This window comes from Cyprinus carpio, chromosome A3, assembly GCF_018340385.1.
Source record: "Cyprinus carpio isolate SPL01 chromosome A3, ASM1834038v1, whole genome shotgun sequence".
NCBI lineage: Eukaryota > Metazoa > Chordata > Actinopteri > Cypriniformes > Cyprinidae > Cyprinus > Cyprinus carpio.
Window position 1 is genome coordinate 1,253,561 of NC_056574.1, and position 18,711 is coordinate 1,272,271.

Below are 18,711 nucleotides of genomic sequence, written 5' to 3' on the forward strand. Positions count from 1 at the left end.
TGGAGGAGGCAGACCCAGCCCTGGCGCTGCTCTGTCCAGTACGTGCACTCCACACTTACGTAGACAGAACTCAGTGCTTCAGGACCTCAGACCAGCTCTTTGTTTGTTACAGAGGCCAGCAGAAGGGAAAGGCTGTCTCCAAGCAGAGGTTATCCCATTGAATAGTGGATGCTATTGTCCTGGCTTATTAGGCTCAAGACCTGCCATGCCCCCTAGGGGTGAGAGTTCACTCAACTAGGAGCGTAGCCTCCTCCTGGGCGCTGGTGCATGGTGCCTTGCTAACAGACATCTGTAGAGCTGCGGGCTGGGCGACACCTAACACGTTTGCGAGATTTTATAATCTCTGTGTAGAGCCCGTGTCCTCCCGGGTACTCGCCCCTTCGGGCCAGTAAGGACCTGCTCGGTGTCAATCCGCTTGCTGCACCATTCCACTCCACGGACTGGATGCGTCCGCTATTCCCTCAGGTGTGTTCCTCAGTTCAGAACCCTGGGTTCCTCCAGCACTGTTGATGTGCATGCCCTATCAGTCAGCCCTGTTTGGGACTAGGTGCCTCCATGTGTTGTGATTCCCCTTTCTGGGCAATCCCACGTGTGTATTTCCACAGTAAGTCTCTTCGTAGCATGTGTCTTTCCCTTGGCAAGCACCTTGCCAGCTCTGTCATTGAAACTTCCACCCTGCGGGCTGGGTACCTCAGAATTCATGTGTATCACCACCTCTCAGTTGATACCTGCCTTGTAAGTCCTCCTACGAGCAAGCATCCTGCTAGCATACGTCCAGCTGGAATATGCTACCCAGTCCATTCTGTGTCAGGTATAGGCCCTCACTCGTGCTAGCCTCACGACAGGGTGCTATCACTCACACGGGTCACTGGAAGACAGCCATGTGGCGTTTTGTAAGGGACCCCATTTGTCAGTCTCTTTCTGACGTAACGTAGAACGTGACTGACTGAAAGGGAACGTCTTGGTTACATATGTAACCCTCGTTCCCTAAAGGAGGGAACGGAGACGTTACGTCCCTTTGCCACATTGCTGTTCCGCTGAACGGCCGGGTCTCTTTCTGACGTAACGTCTCCGTTCCCTCCTTCAGGGAACGAGGGTTACATACGTAACCAAGACGTTTTCCTTAGTTGTCAGTTATAATCATCAAAATTAAAAGAAATAAACATTTGAAATATATCAGCCTCTGTGTAATGAATGAATATAATATACTAGTTTCACTTTTTGAATGCAATTAGTGAAATAAATCAACTTTTTGATGATATTCTAATTATATGACTAGCACCTGTATACTACCCCCGAACCCCCTCCAGCTGAACTGAATTGGTCTGTTTTTTGGCTGCAAGGAACGGTGTTTTGTCATGTTACTAAGTTGAAACATGCCTGCACTCACAGCAGCCCTACTCTTTTTATTCATTATTTTCTCGCAGCCCATATTATTATTTTCACAAGACCATAATAATAACAAATTATCAATTGATAATTAATCATTATTTTACGATGTATATGGTTGAAATAATATTTTAGTTCAAAACTTTAATTTCCATTGTTAAAAAAAATGCTTTATTGGCTAACGTTTCATAGACCTTCAGTTGTTATGCTTTAAAATCCCATGCCATTTGTAGTTTCACAGTATTTTCACCTCCTAAATCACTAACCTTTAAAGTCACAATTCTATAATGGTCAAATTTACTCAGGCCAATGGCATTTTTTAATGACATTATTATTATTATTTTTATTATTAGAACAATTGCAGCCTACATAAATAGGTGAAGCAAAACAAATATGACAAATATTTGGATCGTCCCTTATTTTTTCCCTTATTTTCTTAAAGAATAAACACTTATTTTAAACAAGAATAACCTTAAAATCATATTATTTATTCATAGAAATAATTTAAGCAATTAAAACCTTTTTTTTTTTTAAACTTGAACTTCAATACTATTAAACTGACTTTAAAATCTTAAGGAGTTTATAAGTTTAAACAGGTAAAATGTCACAGTGCATGTTATATAGCCTAAATACTTTTTTTAATTTTTAAATCGTCCACAGCTGAGCAACGGAGGAGGCGGATCTGCACCAGAGTGCATGAAGTGAATGTGCTGCACAAAGTCATTTTCTGATGAAAAAAAAAAAAACCTGGATAGCCTAGATAAGGCCCAGTCTCTGTTCCTAAGTATATAATGATTATAATTACTGTTAACCCACAGTAACAAATTTTAACTGATTAATCGGCTATTTTCGTTTGCTGCATGTTTTTTTTTTTTTATACGCTAAAAAATAAATTAAGTTTGTGAGAGAAAAAAAATATATAAGTCATGTATAAGTTGCATTTTATTACATTCAGAAATAATAACGGCTGGCCTAATAATGTTATAATGTGCCAACAGGATATTTTTAGTTCCCTTCACTTTTATAATAATAATAATAAGAATAATAATAATAATAAACTTTATTTTATATAGCGCCTTTAAAAGTAGCATCTCAAAGCACTTTACATAAAAATATGAAAATAAAAGATACACATAACAGTGCAGGCAGTAAAAAACGAATCAAACAAAAAAAATTAAAAAAATAAAAAGCCAATATAATAACAAACAAAGTAATCACATGAATCACATAAAATCTATCCTAAAAAAGTATGTTTTAAGGGACGATTTAAAAACACTAAGGGATTCTGCATTCCTAATCTCAGAGGGCAGGGAATTCCACAACTTAGGAGCCAAAGAAGTACAAGCCCAATCACCAATAGTTTTTAGCTGTGTTGTTTGGACAGGTGAAAGACCCGCTTCAGAAGAACGTAGAGCACGTATAGGAGTGTAGGGGGTTAAAAGCTCACACAAATATTGAGGGGCCAAATTATTAAAGGCCTTATAAGTGAGCATGAGGATTTTAAAATCAATACGAAAACTAACAGGAAGCCAGTGCAATTTTTCCAGGATAGGTGTGATGTGCTCCCTTGCACTGGTCCTAGTTAGAATTCTAGCAGCTGAATTTTGTACCAACTGTAATTTACTTAGGGTAGCTTTAGAAACTCCAGCCAGCAATGCATTACAATAATCAATGCGTGAGAAAACTAAAGTGTTGATTACCATTTCAGAGAAATGTCAACATGGGACTTAATTTGGCAATGTTTCTGAGATGAAAAAATGATGCTATGACTGTGTTACGAACATGATGGTCAAATGTTAAATTGGGGTCAAATATCACCCCCAAAATTTTTAGTTTAGTTTGGAATTGTAAAGCAGAGCCATCCACACTTTTATGGTTATGGACTCTGCTTTTACCCAACTGATGAGGTGAACCAATAAGCATCACTTCAGCCTTGTCACTGTTTAGACTGAGAAAATTTTAATCTCAGTAAAACATTGAGAAAGAAGAGACACAGGCATATTGACATCAGGTTTTGAATGATCAAAACCTGATGATCAAAAATCAACTTCACAACAAATCCTTTAAATTTAACAAATTTATCAGAGCAGAAAAGGAATTAAAATATATAAGTCTGATGGATAAATATAATTGCAGTATATAATAATATAGGCTTAGCTATAAACAAACAAAAAAAATAAAGGAATAATAATTTAAAGCGAAACAATAAGGTAAGGTTGGGCTCTCTCATTCAGGAGAAATCCAAACGTTTCCATATTCGTGATTTTGCCCATGTGAAGCTTAACTATTATTCATGAGGTAAAATAGGCTTTGTAGTTCACGCGTGTTTCAGTATCGACAAAAAACTAAAAAAAAATCTTAATTAGCAATATGCCAAAGTGGACCGCTGCTCTTGCCGGATGGCACGGAGAACGACTGCTGTTTCCAATGAATATGTGCGCGTGAGGCACCAGCGTGATCAAACAGCTGAAACAGATAATACTTCAATTTTTGGTCACACAGTAAAGGCATAATTCAAAAACGCAAAGTGTTAGCAGTTTGAAAAATCAAGAATAATAACAGGGTTAATAATAATTATTGCTAAATGCTGGACCGTTCTCTTTTTCGCTCTGTATATGGAACCTGAAGATTTTTTTTAAACCAAAAATGAACCGAAATGAAAACATTTAGCTTTATATATATATATATATATATATATATATATATATATATATATATATATATATATATATATATATATAATATATATATATAGGCCTTATATTTAATGACTGTTTAATAACAATAGCAAGCAGAAGATCCTTTGTGTAAAGGTCTTTCTTTTAATTTTTGATGAGTAGACTTTAGCCTAAGACTATCCTACGTTTTGAAATTAACTCAGTGTAAATTTTTTAATGGTTTTTAAAGATGTAACAATGTTATATCATAATGTTATTGTTGTTTTACTTCCTTCTTTTATCTCATTTTACAATTACATTCATTTCGCAATCCGTCCCTTTGCACCACTTGGCGGTAGTTTCGCAAATGATTTTAACACCCGACTGACTTGCAGTTAACGCCGCGGCCCTATGGTGGCGGTTTACCCATTCTGGTTGTCTACCTACTGTATAATCAGATTGACGGCTCAATCGGACTGAAAAGCTTGAAATTGAGTTCGAATGGAATGAGATTTATATCAGATTGAAGAGAGTGGTTTGTTCTTTTTCTAATATGATTGAGAGTGCATGTAAACACTCGATCGGATTGAACCCCGAAACTGAAAGGACTGCGCATGTGCAATGATGCAGAAATAGCATAATGACGTATGAAGCGCAGAACTAACTGTTCTTCCTTTTGAAAAAAGTGTTGTATAAATGTCCTGTCATTATAAAACTTATTTTGAAAAGTACATTCACATATAAGATTATGTAGTTGTTTTCAAGAAAAAATAATGTGGCGTATGGGTAAGGTTGGGCATCGTTTGAATTTTAATGATTCCAATTCTTTTCAATTCCTAATTTTGATTCCAATAAGGTAAATAATAATAATAATAATAACAACAATGATAAATGAATGAATGAATGAATGAATGAATGAATGAATAAATAAATAAATAAATAAAATTGAATGTTTGATTTAATTAATATTTATAATTTATTTTTGTAACAAAAAAATGATATTGTTAGATGAATACTATGAATTAATTTCTTAAGGATGAAGATAAATTAATTAATGGAATGTGTGTGCATTAGAGAAAACAGCCTGTGAGTCTTCTTTGACTAGAATGGTTAAAAATCTCATTGAAAGTGTGGTTTGGTATAATATCAAAGTTGTACTCCAGTCACATTTTCATTATGACAAAAGAAAAAAAGAGCATTTAATATAACATTTTAATCCATACCTAGGCTTGGGAATTCAAATTCTATTCCAATTTTGGAATAGGATGCTTAAGGTCAGGAATCGTCTTGTTGTTATAAAATTAAAATTTATATTCCTCTAATCGATTTCCTTTGTGCGCATTTTAATATGTCTTTAAAGGGGTCATATGATGCGATTTCAAGTTTTCCTTTCTCTTTGGAGTGTTACAAGCTGTTCGTGAATAGATAAGTTCCCTAAAGTCCCTTACACCCAAAGAGATATTCTTTATAAAAGTTAAGACTCGTCCACGCCCTCCTAAAACGCCTCATTTAAACATGCCCCCACATGTATACATCACGATGTGGGAAGATTTGCATTATGCCGCCCAAATGTTCATGCAAAGAAAGAAAATGCTTTGTTTGGCCATCCAAAAGAGGACACGGCTAGAAATCAGTGGTTAAGTTGTATTTACAACAGTGCTTTAGAACAGTTCAACCCAAATATTCAGATGTGTGCAGCGCATTTTATGGAGGACTGTTTCCTGATCCTGGGAGTAGACTACTATGCCGGCTATTCTGACTCACAGTCTGTAAATACGTTTACATATTTAAAGGATTTGCCACTAATGATTCAAACGTGAGTTTTGAGCAGTGTAGAGTAGCGCTTATTGTTTGTCATTTCTCCAATCACAAATGCAGACATAGTTTTATGTTTTACGAGGCACGATGCAACGCAACGCATAAAAAGACAGTTTAAGTCATTATAATCCGTAATTATGTCCCCACTGGATGCAACAAATGCCTCGTTTGTAATGAGTTTTACTGGTTTACTGGTACTTTTTGTTGCTCCGGGACACGGCATGAACTGTAAGGGGCGTAACATTACGGTCACACGCTTGAGGCATTCGGCCAATCACAACACACTGGATAGCTGGCCAATCAGAGCACACCTCGCTTTTCAGAATGATGAGCTTTGTAAAAATCAACACGTTTCAGAAAGGTGGGGCATAGAGGAGCAACAATAATGTACAGTATGTGGAAAATGATTTGTTTTTTTAGACTTGTTTCTGATAGGCACATTTCATTACACCAAATACACAAAATAATGTTCTTTTTAGCAACATCATATGACACCTTTAAACCATTTAAGCACAAGAAGACTCATGCTCTGTTTTCTGTACTGCACACATAGGGGCGTAGCCATCATTTCAAAAATGAGGGAGACAAACTCTTGGCTTTTGTCTAATTGACAGGCTTTATTTTTTCTTATGTATTTTAATTGTATAATAACCCAAATACACCACTGGATGATAACCAATAATTTGTATTCTATGATATTTTTTTTCTGTATTTTCCAAATGACAATTTAAGAATTGGTTTATACAAACACATAAGGCAGAATAGTTTCTATACTGTATTAAATGTTATGTCAAATAGCACTTGATTATTCATATACTATATTTATTACCTCAAAATGACCTGAAATTACCTTCTTTAGCTACAATAATAGCGGTATGCCTTTGACCATATTAGGGATTTCCTGCATATCATAAGTTATTACTACTACTGGGCCGACTACTCTGGACTTTCTGCATGAGTGTTTAGCGCTCTGTAAAGTTCATATCGTCTCATTTTGGATATGAATAAATCGTCCGGTCATACATAGGTTGTCTTGTTTCTTTGCCCATGTGCTCACACATCCAAAGCACGCACACAGAAAAAGTGATTTTAAATGCATCTGATTGACAGATAAATCATGGTTGATCTATCAGCCAGATGCCCGTAAAATGTGTTGTTAATGTTGAGGTTATTTTAGCTTCCTACATTTAGTTTAACTGCACTGTTAAAGAGGGTGATTTTTACCATTCAGCTGAACTATGTGCATGTATTTTTGACACTTACATTGTTCTTGCTCCATCCATGCAATAACTGTGTTTGTATTTACTTATACTGCTTTGTAATATCGAAGGTATGACCCATTTCAGGAGCTGACAAAATTACAATTTAATATCAGAGCATAGCTGACATTCACTTAAATACTGAAATCCTAATGATGCGGATTCAAAATGACAAGGCAGGTGATTGACAGTCAAAGCATAGCGACATTTGAACTGCCTGCCCCTGGAGCTGAACTGACTTCGCTCACTAGCGGATCTCAGACTTCTGTAGGGGATGTAGATTCGTAGTAGTGAGTGGAAGTAGGCAGGTGCTGAGCCTGTGGCTGTTCTACATGCAAGCATCAATGTCTTGAACTTGATGCAAGCCACAACCGGTAGCCAGTGCAAGAAGATAAAGAGAGCTGTAACATGGGCTCTTTTGGGCTGGTTGAAGACCAGTGGGTTATGTGAACAATGTCATGTTGAAGAAACAATACCTCATGTATTTCTTGAATGTAGGAAGTACGAACAAGAAAGAGGGAAAATTATAGAAGAAATAAGGAAAAATGGAATTCAATAATTAATAAATAATTTTATTAAGTTTTAATAAAAGTGTCAAGAGAAATAAATAGTAAAGTCTTTGGTTTTATTAGAGAGACAGGACTGATAAGTATAATTTAAAACTCTGTTCCACACTCCGCAGCAGAAGGTGGCGGTAATGCACCTATTTACGTTGGTTGCCAGTCGCCATTAAAGACCAAGAAGAAGAAGATTATCTCTTGTCTAGCTTTGTTGTTCCTGTAACCTCTGCTGGTGTGTTCATGTTTCTGTTCATGCCAAGTCAAGTCTAATCTTTGTTTGTATTTTGGATTTCACTCTGTTCAATAAACTGCACTCGAGTTCTTGACCTTGACCTTGACCTTCAGTTCGGCTTGCCTCAGTGGACTCTATGTTACAGAAAAGTTAGACCAGACATGATTGTTATGTGTGCCACTTAGCGGACTTTGATGACATGGCACTCAAAGACATTTTCGAGTGGGTTTAAACAACCTCATTTGTTCAAGACTGCCAGGAGGAAAAATCTATTTTTCCTTGGCTCAATACATTGATTATGCCCTTCAGTTTAGTGGTTCCTCATTTACCTTTGGCATTGTGGATGAGGGACCCCACAATCATGCAGTGGCCGCCATGGCTGAGTCCCCGGCCAAGATTGCTGCCATGCCTGAGTCCACCATGCCACGGTCATCTTGCCAGAGCCTCACCATGTCACGGCCACCACGCCAGAGCCTCTCCACATCACAGCCACAATGCCAGAGCCTCTCCACCTAATGGCCAACATGCCAAAGTCACTAGCCATCATGGTAGCCTTGTCAAACCTTGCTGTCCTTCCTCTGTCTACTGTGCTGCCTGTGATGGTGGTTGGCTTCCTGAGTGTGTGGGCCATGAATCCACTCCAGAGCATGCTTCAGTCCATGAATCCACTCCAGAGCCTGATCTAGTCCATGAATTCACTCCAGAGCCTGTTCAATTCAATACATCTGCTCCAGAGCCTGCTCCAGTCCATGAATCTGCTCCTGACCCTTCTCAAGACTACGAATCCAATCCAGAGCCCACTTAGCCCTAGTTTCCTGTCCTGTGTCATGTGGTTTCTAGTTTTTTTTTTGTCATTGGTTGGTTTATGTCATGTGACCCTCATTGTTTGGTGTGTATACAGTAGGTAGACAACCAGAATGGGTAATACCGCCGCGGCGTTAACTTCAAGTCAGTCGCATGTTAAAATCATTCGCGAAACTACTGCCAGGTGGCGCAAAGGGACGGATTGCGAACTGAATGTAATTGTAAAATGAAAGGAAGACGTAAAACATCAATAACATTATAATATACATTATAACATCCTTAAAAGCCATTCAAAAATAGGATAGTCTTAGGCTACAGTCTACTCATCAAAAAATTTAAAGAAAGACCTATACACAAAGGCTCTTATGCATGCTATTGTTATTAAACAGTCATTACATTATATATATATATACCGATTAAAAGCTGAATGTTTTCATTTCGATTCATTCTTGGTTAAAAAAAAAAAAAATAATAATCATCATCAGGTTCCATTTGCAGAGCGAAATGAGAACGGTCCAGCATTTACAAATAATTCTTATTAACTGTTATTATTCTTGATTTTTCAAACTGCTAACACTTTGAAATTTTTGAATTATGCCTTTACTGTGTGACCAAAATTGTGAATTGTGACTTTGATCGCGCTGGTGCCTCATGCGCACATATTCATTGGAAACAGCAGTAGTTCACCGCTTTTTTTTTCGTCAATACTGAAACACGTGTGAAATCCAAAGCCTATTTTACCTAATGAATAAGAGTTTAGCTTCAAATGGGCAACATGTTTGGATTTTTCCCGAATGAGAGAGATAAGCCCAACCTTACCTTATGTATTGCTTTAAATTATTATTTTTTTATTTTTATTAATTTTTTTTTGTTTATAAGCCTATATTATTATATACTGCAATTATATTTATCCATTAGAATTATATATTTGTAATTCTTGTTCTGTTCTGATAAATTTGTTAAATTTAAAGTATTTGTTGTAAAGTGAAGGGAACTAAAAATATCCTGTTGGTACATTAGCCTATAGTATTATTAGGCCTGCCGTTATTAATTCTGAATGTAATAAAATGCAACTCTCACAAACATAATTTTTTTTTTAGCGTGTTTAAAAAAAAAAACATGCAGCAAACAAAAAAAAGGCGATTAATCAGTTAAAATGTGTTAGGCCTATTGTTGGTTAACAAATGTACATTATATACTTAGGAACAGAGTATGGGCCTAATCTAGGCTATGTTATTAACTATTTACAAGTTTCGTGTATGTTTTTATCCAGCTTTATTTTTCCATTGCATCTGAAAATGACTTTGTGCATCACATTCACTTTGCGCGCTCAATCTGCCTCTCGCGTTGCTCAGCTGTGGACGATTTCAAAATGTTTGATATAAAGGTTGCTGTCACATTTTATACAGGAATTGTTCATTAAAAAAAAAAAAAGTCAAAATAAATTGTTAGTTTTATGCTAACATGCAGTCAAGGTCTTCAGATACTATATAAGATACAAGTTCATTTAGGCTATTTAACATGCACTGTGACATTTTACCCGTTTCAACTTATAAACTCCTTAAGATTTTAAAGTCAGTTTAATAGTATTGAAATTCAAGTTGAATCTAGTATAAAAAAGGTTTCAATTGCTTAAATTATTTCTATGAATTAATAAGTTAGCATGACTTTTTCATAATAGCATTTTGTAGGAGCTGTATTCGTTTTCTGAAACCAAGCACCCACTTTTTTCTTTTTAAAATCTATTAATCGCTCGCATATCTCCTACAACTTTTTTTTTTTTTTTTTTAAGGGAGGTGCCGTCAGGGAGTCAAAAGATAATAACATCATCATTAGAGTTGCCAATTAACTTCAGAAATGGAAAATAAGGGCTAATAGAGGTTCTTTCTTTTATTATTTATTTATAATGTTTATTCTTTAAGAAAATAAGTATTTATTCTTTAATAAAATAAGGGACAGAATAAGGGATGATCCAAATATTTGTAATGTACAATAATATAGGCCTATATCTGCCTGCAGTTAAAAAGTTATCATATTTGTTTTGATTCACCCATTTAGGCTACAATTATTCTTAAAAAAATAAATAAATAAAAAATAATGTCAAAAATGCCATCGGCCTGAATAAATTTTACCGTTATAGAATTGGGTTAGTAATTTAAGAGGTGAAAATACTGTGAAATTACAAATGGCATGGGATTTTAAAGCATGACAACTGAAGGTCTATGAAACATTTCTATGATGCAGTTTTTTTTTAAACGATGGCACTTAAAGTTTTCAACTAAAATATTATTTCAACCATATAGCCTGTGAATAAATAAACTGCATACTTTTCAATGAAAGAACACTGAGAGTGTAGGTTGCTTCTGTGTTTGGATTTGTACTTCAATATAATGAGCTCCAAGTTTAAGAATAGCCTACACTAGGTTTTATTATTATTTTTTTTACTCTCTATTTAACAGCATTAGCTCAATGAAATATGTCTTCCTTTAGGTAGACTGAATGTTTTCCTGCCTTGCTAAATGTTGGGCTCATGATCAGTAAGTTGTATTCGCTCAAACTGATTTAGTAAAATCAAACCGCAGAAGGTGAAGCTGGGTCAGTTAGCGCGAGTCATGCTCGCTGTGAAGCGGGAGCAGCTGACGGAGGATTCCGCTTGGTCTTAAAGCCTTCCTCAAATGCCTACGTTCACAAATAACAATGATTTTCGCAGAAATAATTATTAATTATCAATTGATAATTTGTTATTATTTTGGTCTAGGGAAAATAATAATATGGGCTGCGAGAAAATAATGAATACAAAGAGTAGGGCTGATGTGAGTGCAGGCATGTTTCAACCCAGTAACATGACAACACACCGTTCCTCACAGCCCAAAAAACAGACAGAGTTCAGTTCAGCTGGAGGGGGTTGGGGGTTGGGGGTTTTGGGGTAGTTCTGTATAGCTTGTGGGGGTTGAGATAAAGGTGTGAATTTCTTGCCCTTTCATGTGGACAGTGTCTTATGAGGGTATCAAACTTGCAGAACAGGTTTTAGGACATATTGGTTTTAGAACAACTTTAAAGAAAGGTTTGATCCACTTCAAATGTTGACTACTGTATAGCGCAATAAAGTTTATTAGTTATTATAACTTAATTTCAGAGGAAGTTGCCTTAACTCAAAAAAAAAAAAAAAAAAAAAACATGCAAACTGTTGCATTAGGGCTGGGCAATAGGCATATGGCCTAAAAAAAATCCCAGATGTTTTCACAAAAAATCCGATTTATGATTTAAATCGATTTTTTTGCCTCCCTACTTAAAATCAATATATTCAAATGACAAAGAAATTGTTCAAAACAAGTTTTAATATAATTCTTTATCATTTACCAGTCAAATTTATAACTGAGACAATATGATTAATAAAAAGCAGTAACGTTATTACCTTAATGCTGGAAAGACCTTTATTTTATTTATTTATTTATTTTTTAATACTAGCCCATCATGCGTCTAACCATCCACTCGGCATTAAGAGCTGTTCAGATTAAAACTGGCAACTTGGCAGTGAGTCAGTGTCATGGACGTAGGACAGACCAATAGGCCTGGGACGGTTACCGCATTACCGCAATACCGCGGTCACGTGACGCCTACCGCGGGTCTAAACCTGTAACTGTCATCACTGCACAAAAAAAAAATAAATAAAAAAAAAAAAAACATTGGCCTGCACATCTGAATGCCTTCGGCAGAATTCAAATGAGCCATTTTAATCTAGATTAATTCCAAGATTACAGTGAGATTAATCTAGATTAAAAAATGTATCTATGCACCTCTAATAGGCTAATGGCATTCAATTTGTATTGACTATTAGGCCTAGAGTACCTGTGTAATGTCTTGTAGCCTATATATTGAATTTCATTTCATTTTACTAAAGCATAAAATACAGGCGTATGACTCATGAGTAAGCCAAAAAAGCAGGACCTCAGTTTTTAATTGCACGTGCTTATTCTGCTTAACACAATTCTCTCACGTGGTTGCGCAGCCGACATTTGCGCATTTAAGCTACTATTCCATCGAAACATGGCATTTATATGTATGATATATAAATATGTAGACATATAGGCTAAATTAATATAAATATTTAAAAATCTATAATATATATAAATATTATTTATATTATATATTTTTACATATTTATATTAACTTAGCCTATATCTCGTGTGCGCTTTGGTCTCAGTGTGGTTCAAGGCTATAATTTAACGAATGCTATTTAATTTAACAAAGTTTTGATTTTAAGAATACCGTCATTGTTTTTTTTAACTTATAAATATTATTTATATTTATTTTTTTTTTTTTTTAAATTATAAATATTATTTTTATTTGTGACACTTTGTTAATTAAATTAAATAGCATTCGTTAAATTATAGCCTTGAACCACACTGAGACCAAAGCGCACACGAGATATAGGCTAAGTTAATATAAATATGTAAAAATATATAATATAAATAATATTTATATATATATATTATAGATTTTTAAATATTTATATTAATTTAGCCTATATGTCTACATATTTATATTACTCTAGGCTATATGCCTTCGTTAAATAGCCTTCATTAACCACTGAGACAAAAAAAGCGCACACGTAATATCTATATAAATATTAATATAGCTAAACATGTACAAATATGTAATATGAAATATAAATCATATTAAATATAATTCATATATTATATAAGTAATAAAAAACCCGAATCTGGCTGACTTACTTGGGGAAAAAAAAGAAAAAACATCTACTCCGACCCCCAATAGAATTCGTGTAGACACAGAGATCAGAAGGTATTTGCAGGAGGAAGCCCTGGATTCCCACGCAGACCCTCTTGTCTGGTGGCGGGACAATAGTGTCCGATTCCCTCTGCTTTCCAAAGTAGCCCGAAAATATATGACCATCTGCGCTACAAGCATTCCCTGAGAACGTGTGTTCAGTGCTGCAGGTAACGTCGTTATGTCTTTCAGGGCCTCCCTTAAACCTGACAAAGTGAACATGCTAGTTTTTCTAGCAAAAAATATGAATGTTCTTATTCTAAATGTGAAATAATAAATGTTAAATAAACGTGTTCCTTATGCTCAATTGCTTAGCCTCTGTGCGCGCAAAAGTCGTTATAGTTTAAGTGATTGTTTGATGACGACGACTGTAGCCTAATCTGAAGGTAAAAATATGGAAAATAAACATGCAAATTAATATCTATTACTGATCAACACGATAAATAAAAATGTGTTTGTTTGTCTTTATGATGCTCTATCTTCAGATCTCTGTTGTGAATTGCGATCAGATCTGATATCGCCCCCCAAAAATATGAAGGCTAGGGTAAGCTCGCCTATTATTTCGTTTTGCAGAATTTTTATTTCAGACATCATTCCATTTCTGTTCTAAATGTTCATGTTCTAAATAATAATAAAAAAAAGTGAAATAAACCTGTTCCTTATATTCGTTTGCCTCCCGTGTGTGCGCGAAAGTGAAAGTCCATCGATCACGGTGGTTGGAGGGGGGTGGGGGGTGGTTTGCGGGTTGCGGTTTACCGCAATACCGCGGGAATTTATTGCTTTTCAACCGCGGTAAGAAAAATTCAATACCGTCCCAGGCCTACAGACCAAGTGTAAATCAATTTTCTAGTCTATATTTTCATCTCTTTATGCCGCTGGTTTAGGTTATGTATTTATTTTTATTTCTTATATCAATTATTTGTAAATATAGCAGACACTGTCTAACCATGTCTACACCGGATGGTCTTGTTAATTTCGTAGGGCGAAACAACTCTCTCACTTGGCAGCAGAGTATGTGAGAGTGGAACAGCAACAATTTCCCCTCTGCGCCAAGCATTTAATAATCGCTCCGCTCCGCGTTCATTGATACCAGAAACACCGCTCCGCCTTCACTCCGTGGCTAAAGTTGAAATGTTATGTTCATAATGTAGCCTATGAAAATAAAATAAAAATAAATAAATAAAATAACAGGAGAGTTTCAAAGGGGATTAGGCTATTGTGTGCAAACTTATTTGTTTGAATGCATTATTGCGACAGCGATTATGTGTGAATGTGCTGTATCTGTTTAAATCATGCTTTAACCCGAAAATAATAAGTAAAAGGAACAGACAACCTTGAGAACTAGCCTGTAACGCTCGACTATTGCCGTCATTATAATCTTCTGATCGGAGAGATTATGTGTATCAAGTTATAGCTAAATATGTTTATCATGTGAATTCTTGCTAAATATGCAGTTATATTAGGGCCGTTGGCATGAATGGGGAGCAGTGGAGGAGTGCTCTTGGAGTGAGTGAAAACCATGACGCTCTGACTTTTAAAAAATCCGCTCCTCGCTCCAGTCAGAATAACACCACACTGCTCATACTCTGCTCGGCAGCATGTCTCAAACGCGCAGGGGAGGGTTGAGCCCAATCAGAACTATGGAAGCCCTCAGTGGAGCATCAGCGGTTTTATTTTGTTGCTTCCATAAAATATTTTTTAGAGTGTGAAATATAAATTTTCACAGAATGTAGCCTATTCATAAACAATATATTGAACCATCTCTTTAAGTTTTTCTAAATCCCAAACAGAGTCCAGACATCAGTAAAATATCTGTCTATGAACATGTTTTATAGGCTATTTTAGATTTGGGAATACACATGCGTTACAGACGTGACAAAAAACACCAGAGTTTTGGGAGACATTATATTTTATAGACTTTATGTGATTTAAAATGCACAAACCAGAAGCACAATATCTGTAGAGAAGGGTTGGCCTTTCTCAAAACATAAAATATTGATTTTATTTCAATCTTCATTTTTGTGTTTCAGAGGAAAAATCAGTGTTAAGACATCTCTCCATTACAGACCGTTCTGAAAGAAGAATTTATGCAAACGTGCATAAAATGCTTTAAAAACTTTAACAGAGATGTCTAGAGGGTATTTAATAGGTCTGCCCCCACGTAAGATTTTTCTAGTTACTAGTCGTTCATTTGTCATTATTCGTTGCATTATTCAACTAATCGCAGGTTTATATTAAATTTACATCTATAATCCATAATGAGCCTTAATATATTCTGCACTCAAGCACATGCATTAAGTTTGCCACAAAGCACAGGCAGAAGTAGCCCAATAATTGTGAAAAAGGAGACATTTTAATTATTTATTAATAAACAAATGTTTTCTGGTCGGCTGCACGATGAAATTCACAGTGCTGGCTCTCTCCACATGGACGCGCCTTTAAAGAGAAATGCAACCTTTACAGATTACATAATGCTTTAGTTCTGAACTGATTCGTTTAAAAGACATTTCAAGCTTTCTGTAGATATATTTCTCATGTATGTGAGACACCCCAATTTTCAGCTATTTCATTATTAGGAAAAAAAATCACGTGATCGAGAGGGCGCCTCCCTGCCATGCATGCGCATTAATAATTTTCGCACAAACATTTGAATATGAATAATAATTCACATTTTGCATATGCATTACAAAGTAAATAATATTTTTACATGCAATTATCCAAAATAAAACCAAACCAAGATTTGTAATGAAGATAAAATATGTAGACAAATAAGAATAAATGCTGCACGTGCACTCAGCATCAGCGCCGAGCAAATCTTGCACTGATATTTTACAGAATATTATACAAACCTGCAATTAAATGTGGCTGCAATTTATTTCATTTTTATTTATTTTTTTAGTTTTTTACTTTACTTAAATTATATGAAAGCAAGTAAAGAAGACTCCATTTAAAATCAATGAAGTTGTCAATTAATGAAGCTCTTTTTTACATTGTGTGCATTTTGTTGATTATAATGAGAGAACTTGAGTTTATACGTGAAGACGTTTTACTAATCAGTCCATTCTTTAGAGTTTCAATAATTTAGCTAAATCGTGCAGGTTTAATTTATTGGTTTCTTGTTTTAATTAGGCCTAAGTAATGGGAGCAAAATTATACAGTGCCTCACATTTTACTAAAATAAAGAAAATAATTTATAAAACATGCAAGCCTAGCTCACAATAGGCTACCACTTTTAATGCTCCGATGCAAAGTAAACCACAATTTCTTTTGAATAATATAACACATAATTCATATTATATAAATAATACTGCACACTATTTAAATGTGTGAAATCTAAAATATGGTGTAGAGAAAATATAAGCACAGGCTCATAGGCTTGACATTTATCCTGCTTAAATTAGTTCTAAGAAACGCACATATCTTCATAAGGACTAAACTTTCATCTGTGAATATTAAATATTTTAACTAGCCTACAGTGTTTTTCTTTCATTTTCCCCAACTGCAGTCAAATATAACACATTGGTGAGGCAAAGCTGAAGTCTATTCGCGAAAATGTGCTTTGATGCGCTTGTTTGAAAACTTGTGATTAAAGCGCCACTCAGCGGTCAAAAGCTGCAAATGCACTTTGCAGACGCGGCGGTGTTACATGCGGCGGTAAAACCACCGTTTTGGATGGCCACCTACTGTATATATAAATATATATATATATATATATGTATATATATATATATATATATATATATATATATATATCCCTCATGTTGCCATTATCTCTTGTCTAGCTTTGTTCCTGTAACATCTGTTGGTGAGTTCATGTTTCTGTTCATACCAAGTCGAGTCAAGTCTAGTCTTTGTCTGTATTTTGGATTTCACTCTGTTCAATAAACTGCACTTGGGTATTTGCTAAATTTGTGTAAGCAGTACACATCAAAACATGCATAATAAATAAGCAGTACATACCAGATTCAATGTAATAATAACGAGTCACAACCACATCCACTGCTGTAAATCCTGGTTTAGTTAAAAAGGTAAGGGTCCACTGAACAACATCCCATAGAGCACTTTTAGTCCAACGAAGCAATAACGTTGTAATATGGATGGTTATTCCTTTGTTTACATCTCATTTCTTCTGGGAGAGTTATTGTTTGTATCCGTTATGGAATAACTTGCGCTCAAAAAACTGCATCTTGGTAGTAGAAAACAACATGGTTTTGTAGCATACAGTGTCACAAACAGAATGAAACCATCCACTAAAAAAAATTTCAAAGATACTCAGAATCTTGTTTATTTGAATTCTGGCGCTCTCTTGTGAAGGCTTGTATTTCATGCTGTGACATGCCTGTAATCTGTTGGGGGGGTAACTTAGCGATCGGCTTTTTGCACAAAAAAAATATTTTTTCCTCTATTCAACATTTTTCATATGTGTGTGTTTTTTGTGGCCATCGGCATGTGATTACTATGTATGTGATTGTATGACCAGCAATCAGTGTGAATGCTGTATGTCTGGCAATCAGAGTATGTACTTGACATACAAAGCTATTTTTTTCCCTCTCTTTTTTTTCTTTTTATTACTCGGAAATTATTCTTAATGCATTTTTTTTTTCTAGTGCTCAAATAAATCAAAAAGTATGCAGTGGTATGTATAATGACTAAAATAACATTTGTAAGGGTCACATTTGGTGGCTATTTTTCCTCAAACAAGGGGTGGGGAGACTAGACATAGTCTCAGAAAAATGGCTGCAGGAATCTCATTTTTCATGGTATCTTCTTCAAATTTGAAATATAAACTCATGAGACATGTGACTTTCAACCCATTACTCAAGGACTGATTTCATATATCTGTATATGAAAAAAAAAAAAAACATTGTGTGGTACAAATTTTTTTCAAGGCAATTCAGTCTCTAAAAATTCAGTCTCTAACTCTGGATAGTAAATCCTAATGTGTCTTCTTTCCAAAGATACTTAAATTGTGTGTAGCACATTGTTGTCAGAAAATGTTACCATTTTAATTTAGGTAGGTCATTTTCAGCTGTGAGTCCCAAAATGGGGGGAGCAGATTAAGAGGTTAAAATAGAGATGGTCCCCCTTTTGCAGCTATAACAGTTTCCACTCTTCTGGGAAGGCTTTCCACAAGATTTTGAATGTTTCTGTAGGAATTTCTGCCCATTCATCCAGTAGAGCATTTGTGAGGTCAGGCACTG

At 35.3% G+C, this 18,711-nt stretch overlaps 1 protein-coding gene across 1 annotated transcript in view; it reads left to right on the forward strand.

Annotated features, from left to right (window-relative positions):
• Positions 1-18,711, forward strand: part of LOC109086483 (neuronal migration protein doublecortin-like) — a 121,020-nt gene that overhangs the window by 41,930 nt on the left and 60,379 nt on the right. The gene's annotated exons all lie outside the window — the stretch shown is intronic.